At 56.3% G+C, this 14,058-nt stretch overlaps 1 long non-coding RNA gene across 1 annotated transcript; it reads left to right on the top strand.

The window, feature by feature from the left end:
* The first annotated feature begins 2,836 nt into the window (after positions 1-2,836).
* On the top strand, positions 2,837-10,914 carry LOC111764547 (uncharacterized). The gene is made up of 4 exons (XR_002797136.3): positions 2,837-2,925; positions 3,578-3,850; positions 7,813-8,008; positions 9,571-10,914. It is a non-coding gene; the product is annotated as an uncharacterized lncRNA (long non-coding RNA).
* Positions 10,915-14,058: the final 3,144 nt, after the last annotated feature.

Raw genomic sequence — 14,058 nt, 5'->3', positions numbered from 1 at the left:
GATAAAATGTGTGGTCTGCAAGGAAAAAGAGGCACTCAGCTGTTGTGGAAATTCACAAGCCACCAGAGAGTCAATAAGAAAGTAAGTAATGATACATGTATGTACAAACTCCCCCGACTGGGTGACATGCCAGCATCTGGTCTTTATGAGGCTGGGAAGTCCCATTCAACAGCCGGATTGGAACAACACCTGGGCGGGCAGTGTGGACTAGCAACAGCTCCTCCCAGAGTGAAATGCAACAGCAGGCCCTGGGTGAAACACAGCACAGGCAGCGTGTCCCCTCCTGGTGAGACCTCCACCGCAGTCGAGGGACTGCTCGTGAAGGAATTCTGAATCTCATGAGCGGTCAGCACATTCCAGAACAGCGAAACCTGTCCCTGGGGAAGTGGCCAGCTCGCCCCAGGAGCCGTGAAGTCTCAGAAGCATCCTGTTCTACTCCTGGGAAAGCTTTGACAGAGCATCTGTGTGCCTGCAGGCACGGCCTCGAGGTCATCCTCCCACTGACCAGACCCGGGGGACATCCCTTGGTGCCTGTGGGGAGACGACTCCAGGCGCCTGCACGTTGGTTGCTGTTGGTTCACAATTCTTAACCCAGTCCTTACTTACATTTTTGTTATATATTTATTTTTTAATTGTCTTTTTTTTTAAGACACATAGATCAAAAAAATGTTACATTAAAAACTATGAGGTTCCCATATGCCCCCCACGCCCCGCCCCCCACTCCTCCCACATCAGCCTCCTTCATCCGCGTGGCACATTCATTGCGCTTGGTGAACAGCTGTTGGAGCACTGCTGCACCGCATGCATGATCGTTCACACTGTAGTTGACACTCTCCCCCAGTCCATTCAGAGGGTTATGGCAGGACATATACTGTCCTGCATCTGTCCCTGCAATATCACCCAGGACAACTCCAAGTCCCAAAAACACCCCCACGTCACACCTCTTCTTCCCTCTCCCTGCCCTCAGCAGCTCCCGTGGCCACCTCTCCACATCAACGCTACAGTTTCTTCCATTGCTAGAGTCACAGTAGCTCTGTAGCAGACCAGTAAGTCCACTCTAACCCATATTTTGTTCCTGCCTCCTGTGGACCCTGGGGTGGTGATGTCCACTCCACCTCTAAACGGAGAGGGGCCTTCGATCCTTTAATGCCACTGCCAGACACCGCGGGACTTCCCAGAGCGACTGCAGCCCTCAGCGCAGGGACGCCCGTTCCTGGCTTGCTTGTGCCATCTGCTGGCCACTGGCTAGAATACACTGACGGAGAGGAATTTCCACCCAGCTTTAACCCAGGGGGAGTGAGTACAGAAGGAAAACAGCCCCTCAGATGCTAGTCGTTTCCTTCTGGGAGGACACTCACTAACAACTTCACTTAGCTCTCAGCCAAAAACTTCAGCAAGAGGTGCCTGGCTGGCCTGTCCCTTGAGTTGGGCACGTGGGGCAGGTGGGGGAGAGTCACCAGCCCTTGCACCTTGTGGCTCGTGGTGTAGGAACTCACAACATCCAGTGTCGAACCTATGAGGAAGGTATGATTATCACCACCACTTGCAAAGGAGGACAGTCCAGCCCAGAGAGGTTAAGTACGTTGTCCCAAGTCGCACAGCAGCAGAGGGGTGGGCTGAGATGTGAACCCAGGCAGTAAGGCACTCCCTGTGCCAATGGCCCAGGTGTCCCCTCTGCTCATCTTGTGCTGAGCACATGCTCGTGTCCCAGGGGGCCACACTGGCACCCCGGGGAGGGCAGATGTGGGCCGGGAGCAGAGTGGAGGAAGAAGAGGCCTGCAGCCGCGCAGCCCTTCGGAGCCTCCGTGTGCACGAGGCCGTGACCCTCTCAAGGCCCTTTCAAGGCTCCTGGGAGTGGGAAGGAGAGGCAGGGGCGTGGCGGCTGGAGGGAAGGCTTTCTGGCCAGGCAGATCTGGCTTCCACCCAGCACTGTTGTGAACATGGGGGCACGCGGAGGGCTTCTTATCTCTAATCCTCAGCTTCCTCAACTAACACAATTCAGTCCAGATGAAGTGAGGTCCAGGGCAAAGCTTTAAGCGCTGCACCTGGCTGGGAGTAAGTGCTTAGCACACCACCAGCCATTATAATCATAGGAAAGGCTCTGACAAGTCCTGAAAGAAAACCACTTTAACTCCTTCCCCCAACCCAGCTGGGTGCAAGGCCCTCCCGGCACCCCCGGCTGAGCTCGTTCCCCTTGGCAGGGACCTGTTCAAACCTCCTCCTTAGACAGTGAGAGCCCCCGGCCCAAAGAGGACAGAATCTGTGCACAAACTCGGGCCTCCTCAGCCCCAGCTCCATCCTCTTGCTTCCATAGCACCTTTCTACCCCCAAAGCAGTTCCTAAAACTGACAAGCAAAGGAACGGAGGGGCCTTGCCCCGGCCCCCGAAGCTGGGTGCCTCCCACTCCGAGTCTACGGTGCGCGTTTGTCAGCGTTACAGAGCAGAGGCAATTAAGAGTCGAGGACCGAGGAGCCTGCTTCTAATAATTCCATCATTATTCTCAATTTTCAGCACCACCACACATGAAAAACCTATTTCCAGGCTCCTTAAAGGTGTGAAGTGCCTTTTGCACTGTGTTGCACAAGTTTGCCACCAGATAAACTGCTGCGAAACCGGTTTGCGGTTCCCGAGCTTGCCGGGTCGGATCCACCCCTTCCCCGCCCCCGCAGCGTGTCTTTCGGGGCCAGGGGACCCGGCACCCGGCCCTGGGCGCTGCTGCCCACCCCCCTTCACAGGGCGTCCTGCTCTGGCCGATGCCCGGCAGGAAGTGGCTCAGCAACGCCCTTCCTGTGGGCCAGCGCGCGGGAAGCCGATGAGGAAGCCCCGCGGCGGCCGAGGCGCCGTGAGTCAGCAGGGGGGAGGCGGGCGCCGCCTGAGAGCCCCGGGCTAGGAAGCCGTGCCCAGGGCCAGCCTGCGGGGGGCAAGGTGAGGGGGGGGCCTGAGAGCCCAGGGCTAGGAAGCCAGCACCCAGGGCCAGCCTGCAGGGGGCAAGGCGGGGCCGGCCCCCCATCCCCACCGGGGCACCAGGCATCTGACCACTCTGTTATCCCCACCTTACAGACGAGGAGACTGAGGCACAGGGAGGCTCGGTGACCCCCAGAGGAGCGTTGGGTACACAGCAAGCAGGGCAAGCAGGGTCTCCACCCTCACCCAAGGGTCCTGAGAATTTGGGTGTTGACAAGTGATAGGGAGAGAGGCAGAGAAGCCGGTTCCAAGGACGCCCAGCACCAAGAGGGACTGACACCCAAGGGACCAGAGCAGAAGGGCCAGATGGACAGAAAGACGGCCAGGGAGGCGGGGCGGGGAGGGCGGCGGGACCCAGGCCGGGGCCTCACGACCTTCAGCAGGGAGCAGCCGCCCTCGCGGGGGAGGCTGGAGACGCCGTGGTCTCCGCCCCTGCAGTACCCGACGTCGGGGTCCACAGCCCTGCCCCTTGGGGGGAAAGACCGGAGGCACAGGGGGCGTCCCTGCACACACACACACACACACACACACCTAGAGCAACCCAGCCGGGCGTGCGGGCGTGTGGCTGTGCCTGAAGCTTCGCTCGGTTAAAGGGTCTCTAACTCCCCTGCAGCGCAGCGTCTCCTAACGTGGTACATGAAGCGCAGGGGTCAGCACGCGGGGCCTTGTCCATGAACGGCCATCAAGACACACTGACGAGACGGCGGTGGGACAAGGCACCAGGAGGCCCCGCCAGTCCCCGCCACACCCAGAGCTGAGGAAGGAGACAGCCTATTGGACAAAACGCCCGGGAGCTTACGGGGCGACCCTGGAGCCGCTGAGGACACGTGCTGATGCGACACCGCGAGAGGCACTGAAGAAACCGCCGGGCAACTGCATGCCGGAAGTGAGTTTGGATTTTAAATACCATTTTTAAAATTATGTTTCCAACTATAGAGGTACTACATCCTCAGGACACAGCATTTAGAAACTACAGAAGCGCACGAAGAGGAGACCCTGGGTAATAACCACCGCAAATTCTTTCTAGTCACTGACCTACACTCGTGTAGCTCTTTTGCGTTATTTTCCATTAAGTTGGGGTTGTATAAAAATCATTTTGTATCCTGATTTTTCCCTCAATATTTCATTGTTAGTATTTTATCATGACAGTAAAAAATGTTAACACTTTTAACGATAGGATATTATTCCATTTCTAGGCAGGTACGGCGGGATAATGAGTCCTCTATGACTGGGTATTTAGGTTGTTGCCAGTTTTCAATGTAAATCATTTTGGGGAGTTCTCCTTCCAGCAACGGCAGATTAGGGTGTCTGGACCAATTGTCCCTCTGAGAAAAATAAGAGAAGTGGTTGCGACAATGGATGCTGGGGAAATTCAGAAACACAGGAGGTAAGCCAGGGCTGGAGAAGTTGGGGTGCTGCGGGAGCCCCTGCCTTCAGGCAGGGCTGGGAGAGAAGGAGCAGAGGTTTGCCCAGGGCACGTGTGCCCACGTCACGCCGCAGCCCTGGTCACCAGGCCTACGACAGTCCGGCTCCCACGTTGCGAGCGGCACCCGGCTGCCCTCGCCAGCCCAGGGCGGTCTGTCCTCACACCCGGACGGCTGCGTGGGGCCGACTTCTTCCCGCTGGCCTATCCCTCCACTTCCGCACCCCCTCCTGGTCTCTCTCCCCCCACCCCCCACGCCCCTCGGGACCCGCCGCAGGGCAGCACCGACGTTCTACCCGATTCTCCGCCCGCTCCGGCGTTCCTGGCCCCTCGGCTCGGGGACTCGCCTCCGTCTTCCGCACAGAGGTTCTCACTGATTTTTGAATGAACGATCGAAGGAATGAACCAAGAAGGAGCAGGTGGGCCAAACCTGCAGCACCTTTCCGCCAAACCCCGGAAGCCGCCTTCTAGCAATTTCAACCTCTCCCCACTGATCTGTCCCTCGTTCTCTTCCTTTGGCAGTCGAGGGAGCAGAAAGTGAGCGCTTGTTTGTGCTGGGTCAGTGTTTGTTTACTTTGAGGATCACGGCGTTGACTCAAGTAAGAGAGTGGCAAGGAGGCTGCACCTCGACGGGCAGCCAAAACCAAGTGAGGAGAGCCGGAGCCGTCCAGCCAGCTTCTTTCTAAAGATTTCTTCTTTAATCTTAAAGAAATAACCAGTTTCCCTAACCCACACTTTTCTTTTTTGACAATCCCTGTCCTTCTGGGCACAGATGACACAGTCTAATACCTGGTGGGCCTCAGAGCCCAGAGGCCTGAGTTCCCAGACCGCCAGCCTCTTGCCACCAATGCCGTGGGCAACTGTACAGCCCTGTTTATGGTCAGCCTTGCTGAGCTTTACGTGCGTTTATTTCATCCTCATAACAAGCCCGGGAGGGCGGCTTGTCCACATCACACCGACGGAGAGGCTGAGACACAGAGCAGTGCTGGCCCTGAGCAAGGTCATACAGCCGGAAGGGGCAGGGCCAGGGTGAGTGCTGGCAGCCCCGCTCCAGTGCCCTGATCACCAGCTGGTCCTCAGAGCCAGCATGCTGGTCTCGGAAGAAATTTCAGCACGTTCCTGCTGGTGACTTCCGCAGGTCTGAGCATTGGTCTTAGCCTCCTGGTTTTTATACAAACTGCCTGATTGCCCCTGGGGAAATCAGAGGCTGCCACCCAAGGGTGGCCTGTGACCAGAGCAGGCCCATCAGCCCCTCTTGCTGCAGGTGCGCAGCCGTGAGCAGGCCGCCCCCAAGGGGAAGAAAGGCTGGTGCCCCCACATTCCAGCCTGTGCCCTGAGGCGCCCCCAGACCCCAGGGGCTCCCGGGTTCCGGTTCTTTTCGAGGTGCGGCCCTCCTGCCTGCCCTCTGACCTGTGACCAGCAGCCCTTCCTCTGGGCACAGGCGTGTGTTGCTTGGCACCCAAGGCCCCTGGCCGTCAGGTGCTCCCCAGTGACTGGGGCGTGACGACTCTCACGAAAGCACGGTAACAGGTATGCCCTGCCGGAGGCCGGCCTCTTTGTCAAGGGCCCGGCTTTTGTGGCCCAGGTGAGCAACTTCCCAGTCAGGTGACCTCAGGCAGATGTCTGAATCTCTCCTGGAAAATGAGGATGGGAACAGAGCCATCCGAGGATGAAATGAGGCGTGGCACTCGAGTGTGGCGCAGGGCCTCGGCGCCTGGCACGGAAGGCAGAAGAGCCGTCCCTGTCCCCACAGCTCTGGGCCGGACCCATCATGCTCAAGCTTTCGCTCCTCGAGGCTCCGTTTCTTCAACATGAAATGAACACGAGTGCCTGAGCTGAGGGGTCAGCGATGGCGTGGAGGAGACCAACCACCTCCCCGCAGGGGGCACCACTTCTGCCTGCACTTGACATTCATTTTGGGGGTGCAAAAAAGTGACACAGTAGAAGTTACTTTTTTTCCCCTAACTGCCCTTTGGTGCGGGACGTGAATTGAGAAAGTCCCACATGAGGGCTGGTCTGCCTTCCACCGTGCTCCCTCACCCGCTGAACGCCCCTTACGATGAAGAGGGGGCAGGCGGGGCGGGCTTTGGCTCAGAGTCTTCGGCAGGCAAATGTGCCAACCACTCATTAGATTTTATATCGTGTTTTTATGGTTTTCTTGCATTCACAGCAAGTGTTACTGGCTTTCCATTTAGAGGATAGTTAGGAAGTTTACTTTTTAAATATATTTCTTTAAGGGGGAGATGAGCTGACTTTTAAACCAATGAAGTAAATAAAAGCACCCGCGTTACACAGGGGTGGCCTGCGACCCGCAGCCACTGGGGAGGCTGGAAGGCAGCAGGAGCGGCCACTGAGGGTGCTGATCATAGAGCCGCGGCCAGGGTGTCAGGACACGAGCCCCAGGGGTGGTCACAGGGTATGCGCAGAGCAGCTACCTGTGCCAGTCCACTGCAGCCACCACCCCTGGGAAGAGCCATCGGCTCTGGGGGCAGCTGGTGTCCAGTGACTCGTGCCCAGCTCTCCCTGAGCTCCCACACAGCCCCTGCTGGTTGTCGTACTCAAAACACTTCAACTTGGGCCCTCCCTCTGGCCACCAAAAAAAAAAAAATTGTCTCGTGTGGCTCAGAAAGATGCTCCTTGGGTTTCAGACCTGGGGACAAGTAATGGGCTAATTCATCCCGCTCCTCTGAAAAGCAAATCCCATAGATACCCCCGGACTCCCCTTGACAGATAAGAGCACCCACTGCCCCAGACACCCCTGGAGGCAAATGGCAGCCTTGGTGTCTGATTGCTCACAGAGCAGGGGGACAGCAGGCCGCGGCGTGCTTCTCCCCCAGGCCCCGCCAGCCTGCTGGGCATTCCCGCCCTCAGCATGGCAGCCACAAGCAGCGACCAGAGAGGGCAAGGAAAATGACCGGCGCTCGCCACCCAAACCCAACAGTGAGGGAGGCAGAGGCCAGCAATGTGAGGCGTGGCCTGGGCTGGGGCTGAGGGACAGTCGTCCCCTGTCCAAAGTGGCAGGCTCACTTCACTGCCCAGGATACTCTAATGGAGCTGTGGCCCGGCATCTAGAAAGGCTTTTCTCAGCACTATTGGTAAATGTCAACGAGTCGGTATCTCAGTTACGTGGTGACACCAGTGAAGCAATGAATGGACAAAAAGACAAGGATAAAATTGAGATCTGAACTGGGTACTGGGGAAAATGGGAATTCTAGCGGAGAGGAAGGAAGCATGAGAAAAGAGGGAAGGAAGGGAGTGGAAAAGGGAAGGAGGGAAGGGAGAAGACAGGGAAGGAGGGAGGGAGGAGGGAAGGAATATTAATCATGGAGCTGAGAAATTCACGAGATGGAAGGCTTCAGGCAAAGCTTGTTCCAGGACTCTAGACGACATCGTCGTCACTCATTTCTCTCCTCTGCTGCCCTCAGCTCCTCAGGAAGACTCCTATAGACCAAGGCTGGCCACCGACAGCTCCAAACACCCCTTATAACCCAGTGACCCAGAGAAGGGGACCCACATCTGTATAGCCCCCTCAAAGGAGGGGCTTGCTTGGGCCAAGTGCTCACCCCCAGACCATCACTATGCCAGAGCGCTGAGATACTCCGACTGGCCAGCTTGGGGCAGGTGAGTAACAGGCCCAGGTGGACAGAAAAGACGGAGTGGGAAGAGGGGGAAACTGACATTTCTCGGGCACCTGCTCTCTATTGAGCACGTGACAAGTGCTCTGAAATACGTCCTTGTTCCCCAGTTGCATCCCCACCTAGCCCTGCCAGGGAAGTGTTTTTACCCCGTTCTACGGATGAGAAACCCGCACTGTTGCACTTGGCCACCTTAAGTTTGGCAGACGGGTCGGGTGGTGGAAAACCTGTGGGGAAGGGTCTAATGGAGGCCCCTCCAGCACCCCTTCCCGCCAGGAGTCACCCTGCTCCTGGGCCCGCAGGGGCTGTGCACAGAGAGCTGCGGCCACTGCCCGGCTGGTCCCTCAGGCCATATGCAGGGATAGGACCACCCCAGGGTGCTAGACATTCGTTCACTCTCTCGTTTGCCCATTGGGCAAAAGCGCACACCAGGCTCTGCGCCGGGGGCTGGAGAGGAAGGGAAGGGTGAGAGCCCAGCCCAGGCCTCGGGCTAGGACAGGCGGGCAGGGACATGGAAACCAGCACTGGTGAAATATGCCCGAAGGGGCAAGCGCAGGAAGCCTCGGCCGAGGGGAGTTCAGCTACTCCAGAGTCCAGTTTTCTGGATCTCTAAGGCCTTGTTCTGGAGGCCTCACACGACAGGGGTGTCTTCGTTAGAGCTTGAGCCCTCTTGGATAGAGGGTTGCTGAGCTGTGGCACACACTCCTCCCGAGCTCCTGAGCGCATCCCCTGCACACAGGAGAACCCTTCCTTGCCAACCCTTCCTTGAAATGAATTGACCTGGCTGCCTTGGGAGCAAGTGAGCTCCCCATTACTGGAAGTATTCAAGGGGAGGCTACATCACCCTGTGATGTAGCTGGTTTGGAAAGAGGGGGTATTCTGCAGGGATCCTCAACCAGGGGACATTTCGCCCCCACCCCCACTCCCAGGGACTCTTGCCAATGTTGGGAGACATTTTGGGTTGTCATGAGTGTGGGGAGCAGGGCTCCTTCCCATCGCCAGTGGACAGAGCCCAGGGATGCCGGGAAACACCCTGTAATGCGCAGGACGGCCCCCAGTACAAAGCGTCCAGGGCAAAGCGTGCCTAGTGCTGAACGAGAAGCCGCGCTCGATGGGCCCTGTTCATTGACGGCCTCCGCAGGTCATCCGTGTAGGTCATTGATCCTGGTGCATAAGAAGGTTTTGAAATGTTCTAAACACATTTGTGTTAATGATAATAATAATAATAATAAACATTTGTGCCTATTATCGTCACCGTCATCACCATCACCATTATCATAACTTTAAAAAAAAACAATGTATATGTGTAATAAGTTAAAAATATGCTTCTTGTGAATTAGGAACTATAGCTAGTAGTATCACTTTTATATTCTTCAACCAACTGTAAAAAAGGTATCACTGTAGTCAGAGTGTCATTAATAGGGTGGCATATGGGAATGCGCTATTCTTTAAATGCTATTTCTGTAAACCTACAACTTGGTGAATTAAAAAAATAAAAATGTTGTAAATAAGAAGGAAAAAATAACTTTTTAAATTTTAACTTTCAAGGACACATCCCGCCTTCGAGGGCTCTCCTCTGCCTGGCCCACTGGCGACCGGAGTCCTCAGCCCACAGCCGCAGAAACGCTGCGGCACCAGAGCACACGGGCCCTTCTGCCCCGTTTCCTCAGGGGACCTGCAGGACGGTGCCCTCCCCTCCTTGGGTGAAAGGGGCACCCAAGTCGCTCTCCTTTCCATGATGCTGAGAACGGGGCCACGTGCACACCGAGTCCTGCTCTGGATTGCTTTGAACTTCACAGTGAAAAGCCAGGCTGCACGCTCAGGACGCTGCGTTCCCCTCTTCCGCCACGCCCGTGGGCTCTGCGGCCGGGCGAGCCCCAGCGGCCGTCCTCTCGAAACGCCAGCTGCCCTGGCACCCTTCCAGGAGCAAAACGAGCTTCCGTGCCTGCTCAGAATGACCCACATGCCCACCACACACACTTCTCTGGGGGCCTCGGGTCCCCTTCAGGACATTTCTGAAGAGTCTGGGCAGTGGGGGGAGCAGGTGACCTCGATGCCCCCTGCCCCTGTCCCACAGCAACTTGGCTGCCATCCGTTTTGCCCCAAACATGAACTTGGGCTTGCTCCTCCTTCCCCCGGCACACCATCCCAGGCAGGGTCATCGGAGCTAGAGGACATAAACCACGGGATGGTTTCGAGTGGGGGGTCCAGCAGAGCATAATGAAGGCCGGTTATGACAGAGCAGGAAACAGCCTGAGAGCAGCCGTCGGCGTCCCTGGTCATCAGCCACAGCCCCGCACGGGGCCCCCGGCTGTCCCCTCTGCCCGCCCGGGGCTCCACCCTCATTCTCCCAGATCCAGCCCCGAGCCCTGTGCCCTTGTGCCCTGCCCGGCGTCTTCTAGCTCCAGGACCTGCCCAAAGTAGCCACTGCTGAGAGATCTGGGAAGCGTAAGGCTACCGTTGGGGAGAGAGTCTATCCCAGAGAGCGGAAACACACTGGGGCAAGCCGACTGGACTCCATCTCTGAGGCAGAATCACGTGGCTTTCCCTGTCAGCATGTCCCCTTTCCAGGCCTTTCATGATGAATAAGCCCCACAAACTGCTTTCTCTGACTAGAGAGCCATTTTGTCAGGCGATGAGCTTCCCTGCCTCGTCTGATACGTGCAGTTTTTAAACCAGGAGCCTGCCATCTCCCGCTACAGCCGCCTTCAGAGCTGGCTCGCCGGCGCGCTCCACTTCTAAGCAGGGAGAGCTTCGGCAGGTCTCCGCCAGCCTTTGTCCTGGAATGCTGCCCGAGAAGCTGCTAATCCCCTTAATCTTGGTCCCAAATCTGTCACCCACTGGATTTGTCTTCTGGGCTGATATTCAAAAATGTGCTTAATTTTAAAACCACTTTTCCTTTGGTTTCCAGTTCCTCGTGGGTTCAGCAGAGCCTCTTCCAGAGCCAGTGGGGGTGGTTTGCTCTCCTCCTCTTTGGCATGCAAACGTGACTTTGAAGTCTGCCCCCAAAGTGAGATAAAACTGATGTGTGCGTACGCACACTCGTGCCCGGAGTGGTTAGGCCAGGCGGCCGGGCGCCCTGTGGTTCCTTCTCCTTGACCTCGAGTCAGACCCCCAAGTCGTCAGACCCTCACTGCTGGAAGGGCCAAGCCTGAAGAGACCATACTTCCCGGGCCAAACATGCTAAGCCTGTCCCTGCCCAGAGCAGAGGGGCGCAGCGCTCTGCAGAGGGGGGACCCTGTCGCTGTCTTCCCACCAAATGGCAAGTGTGCCACGGAAAGAGGACAGAGGCCCGTGGCTTCTACTGGGGCTCTGCCACCAGGTGGAAGGACCTGTCCTTTGACGAGTCTTCCTCGTTTGGTTACAAAACCAGAATGGCTCTCTGTGTCTTCCAACTGTGCAGTCAGCCCCCTGTTCTCCGGTTAGCAAGCTGCCTGGAGATGTCACTTTCAAGCAATACTAACAACTTGACTTTGGTTTTGAAGACTCAGCCCTGCTGATTTTCAACTTTCCTTTTCTCATTGAAATCACAGCTCACACCATCCTCCTAGGAACTTGGTGGTGGGGTGGTGGGGATCTCGGCTCTCAAAAGATCATCTCAGGAAGTGGATGTGGCTCAACTGATAGAGCATGCGCCTACCATATAGGAGGTCCAGGGTTCAAACCCAGGGCCTCCTGGCCCATGTGGTGAGCTGGCCCATATGCAGTGCTGCCGCAAGCAAGGAGTGCCATGCCATGCAAGGGTGTCCCCCGCGTAGGGGAGCCCCACATGCAAGGAGTACACCCCACATGAAAAAAGCGCAGCCCACCCAGGAGTGGTGCACATACGGAAAGCTGACACAGCAAGATGATGCAACAAAAAGCAACACAGATTCCTGGTGCTGCAGAGAATGCAAGCAGACACAGAAGAATACACAGCAAATGGACACGAGAGCAGACAACAGGGGGGAGGGGAGAGTAATAAATAAAATAAATCTTTAAAAAAAAAAACAATAAATAAAAAATAAAAAAGTTAATCTCCCCTTCTCTTCCAGAAACACGCCGGTATCTGGCAAGGGCAGAGTCCACCCCTCGATTGGTGGAAACCAGTGGTTCCCAATCCTTTGAGTGCACCACAATCACCAGGAAAGCTAGTTGAACTATTGATGGCTGGGCACACCACCCCCGCCACACCCAGAATTTCTGATTCAGCAGGTCTGGGGTGGGGCCTGAGAATTTGCACTTCCAGAACTTTCCCAGGTGATGGCAATGCTACTGGTCAAGGTACTGTGGGCAGTAAGCTCTGTCAACAGTGCTAAACCAGTGGTCCTTAAACTGCTGAGCCTGCAAGAGTCACCACGGCATCCTCCTGAATATGAAGTACCTCGAGCATATCAGTCCAATAGAGAGAGAAGAAAGCCACACGCCATTTTGAATTTTCTTAAGCCACATTATTTTAAACAGTAAAAAGAAACAGTGAAATTAATTTTAATAATATATTTCTTTTACCCAATATATCCAAATGTTACCGTCTCAACTTGCAACATAAAAATCGAGAAATTTTCCTCTTATTTATTTATGCAAAATCAGTTGTGTACGTTGTGCCTAGAGCACCTCCCGATTCAGCCATTCGCATTTCAAGTTCTCAGTGACCACATGGGACTGGTGGCTGCCATATTGGACAGTGCGGGTCCAGGACCTACCCCTGGATGAGGTGGAAAATGCTCTCCAGAAAAGTCCTCCCTGGCTCCCTCCTGCATGACACCACTTCCTTCCAGCCCCAACATTTGTGCGAATGTCTCTCTAATCCAGTGGTTCTCAACCCTGGCTGCCCATTGGAAGCCCCAAGAGCTCTTAAAACATTCCCACCCTGCGTCCCCGCCCCTAAGGATTCTCATCCCATTGTCTAAGGTGTTCCCTGGGCATGGGGAGTTATGTTTAATCTCCCCAGGTGGTTGTAATGTTCAGCAAAGTTTGAGACCCGCTCTCTAATAATTTCCTGGGAGCCACCCCCTCCCCAGCAGGACTGTTTGCACCTGAAGACTGTGAACCTCAGTCTCTGGTCTGGGACCAGCCTTCATGGCACCCCCTGGGGCCTTGTGGGGTTTGCAGAATCTCCAGCCCACCCCAGACCTGCTGAGTTAGAACCGGGATCTTAATAAGATCCCAAGTGACTCCTACGCATATTAAAGACGGTGAGGTGGCGGCAATTTCTTACCCATCCTCAGTGCCCTCTGCCCCAGGCGTCAGGCCCGGAGGAGTTCCTCAGTGGACACTGTCAAGCAGGATGGGGATCTCAAACCTGAAAGTGCACACATGCCAGCTGGAGTCTTAATCTTTTACTGAAATGCAGATTCAGTGCTGCAAACCTGGGGTGGGGCCCAGGATTCTGCATTTCTACAAGCTCCCGGGTTCACCGGTGCTGCCTGTCCCCGGGCCACACTTTGGGTAGCGAGATGCTCCTGGACCTTCCCTAAGGTCTCCTGGTTTTGATGTGCAGGAGCCCAACAGGCTGACTGAGTGGTTTGCCCAAAGTCACACACAGCGTGGGAAGCAAAGAAGTCCGAGGAGGCCTCAGCAAGTCCACAGAAGCCCGACGACCCCCGCGAGGAAGCTGCAGACTGCGGGTAGCACCCGGCCCTGGCGGCGGCTCCAGGACAGCTCAGCCAGGCTGTGCTCCACACGGTCCTGTGGGGCCAGAGGTGACCCAGCTGCTGGGAAGGAGGTGCTTACCTGCCCTGGGCAGGAAGCAAGTTCAGACAGGCCCCTGGCAAGTACCCCCTGCTCCCACCAGCCACCTACAGTGGAGAGGGGTTCCCACTTCACCCACCCATCAAGCCGTATGAGCTAGAGCCCCCTGGGCTGCCAGCTTGGGGAGGGCCACATTGTCCCTGTTCAGCCTCTGTCCCCAGCACCTGGGAGATGCTGGACAAATGAGTGCTGATGGGGGGCAAACAAGGCCCATCTCGAGCTGGCCTCCCTTGCCCATCCACGCCGCCTAGGACCCCTCGCCCCTCTCGTTTATGTATGAGAGCTCCAAGACCCCAGGCCGTGCCA

The sequence above is a fragment of the Dasypus novemcinctus genome, chromosome 24 (genome assembly GCF_030445035.2).
Source record: "Dasypus novemcinctus isolate mDasNov1 chromosome 24, mDasNov1.1.hap2, whole genome shotgun sequence".
Taxonomy (NCBI): domain Eukaryota; kingdom Metazoa; phylum Chordata; class Mammalia; order Cingulata; family Dasypodidae; genus Dasypus; species Dasypus novemcinctus.
The sequence above is the reverse complement of the archived record's forward strand: the minus strand, read 5'-3'. Positions and strand labels throughout refer to the sequence as shown.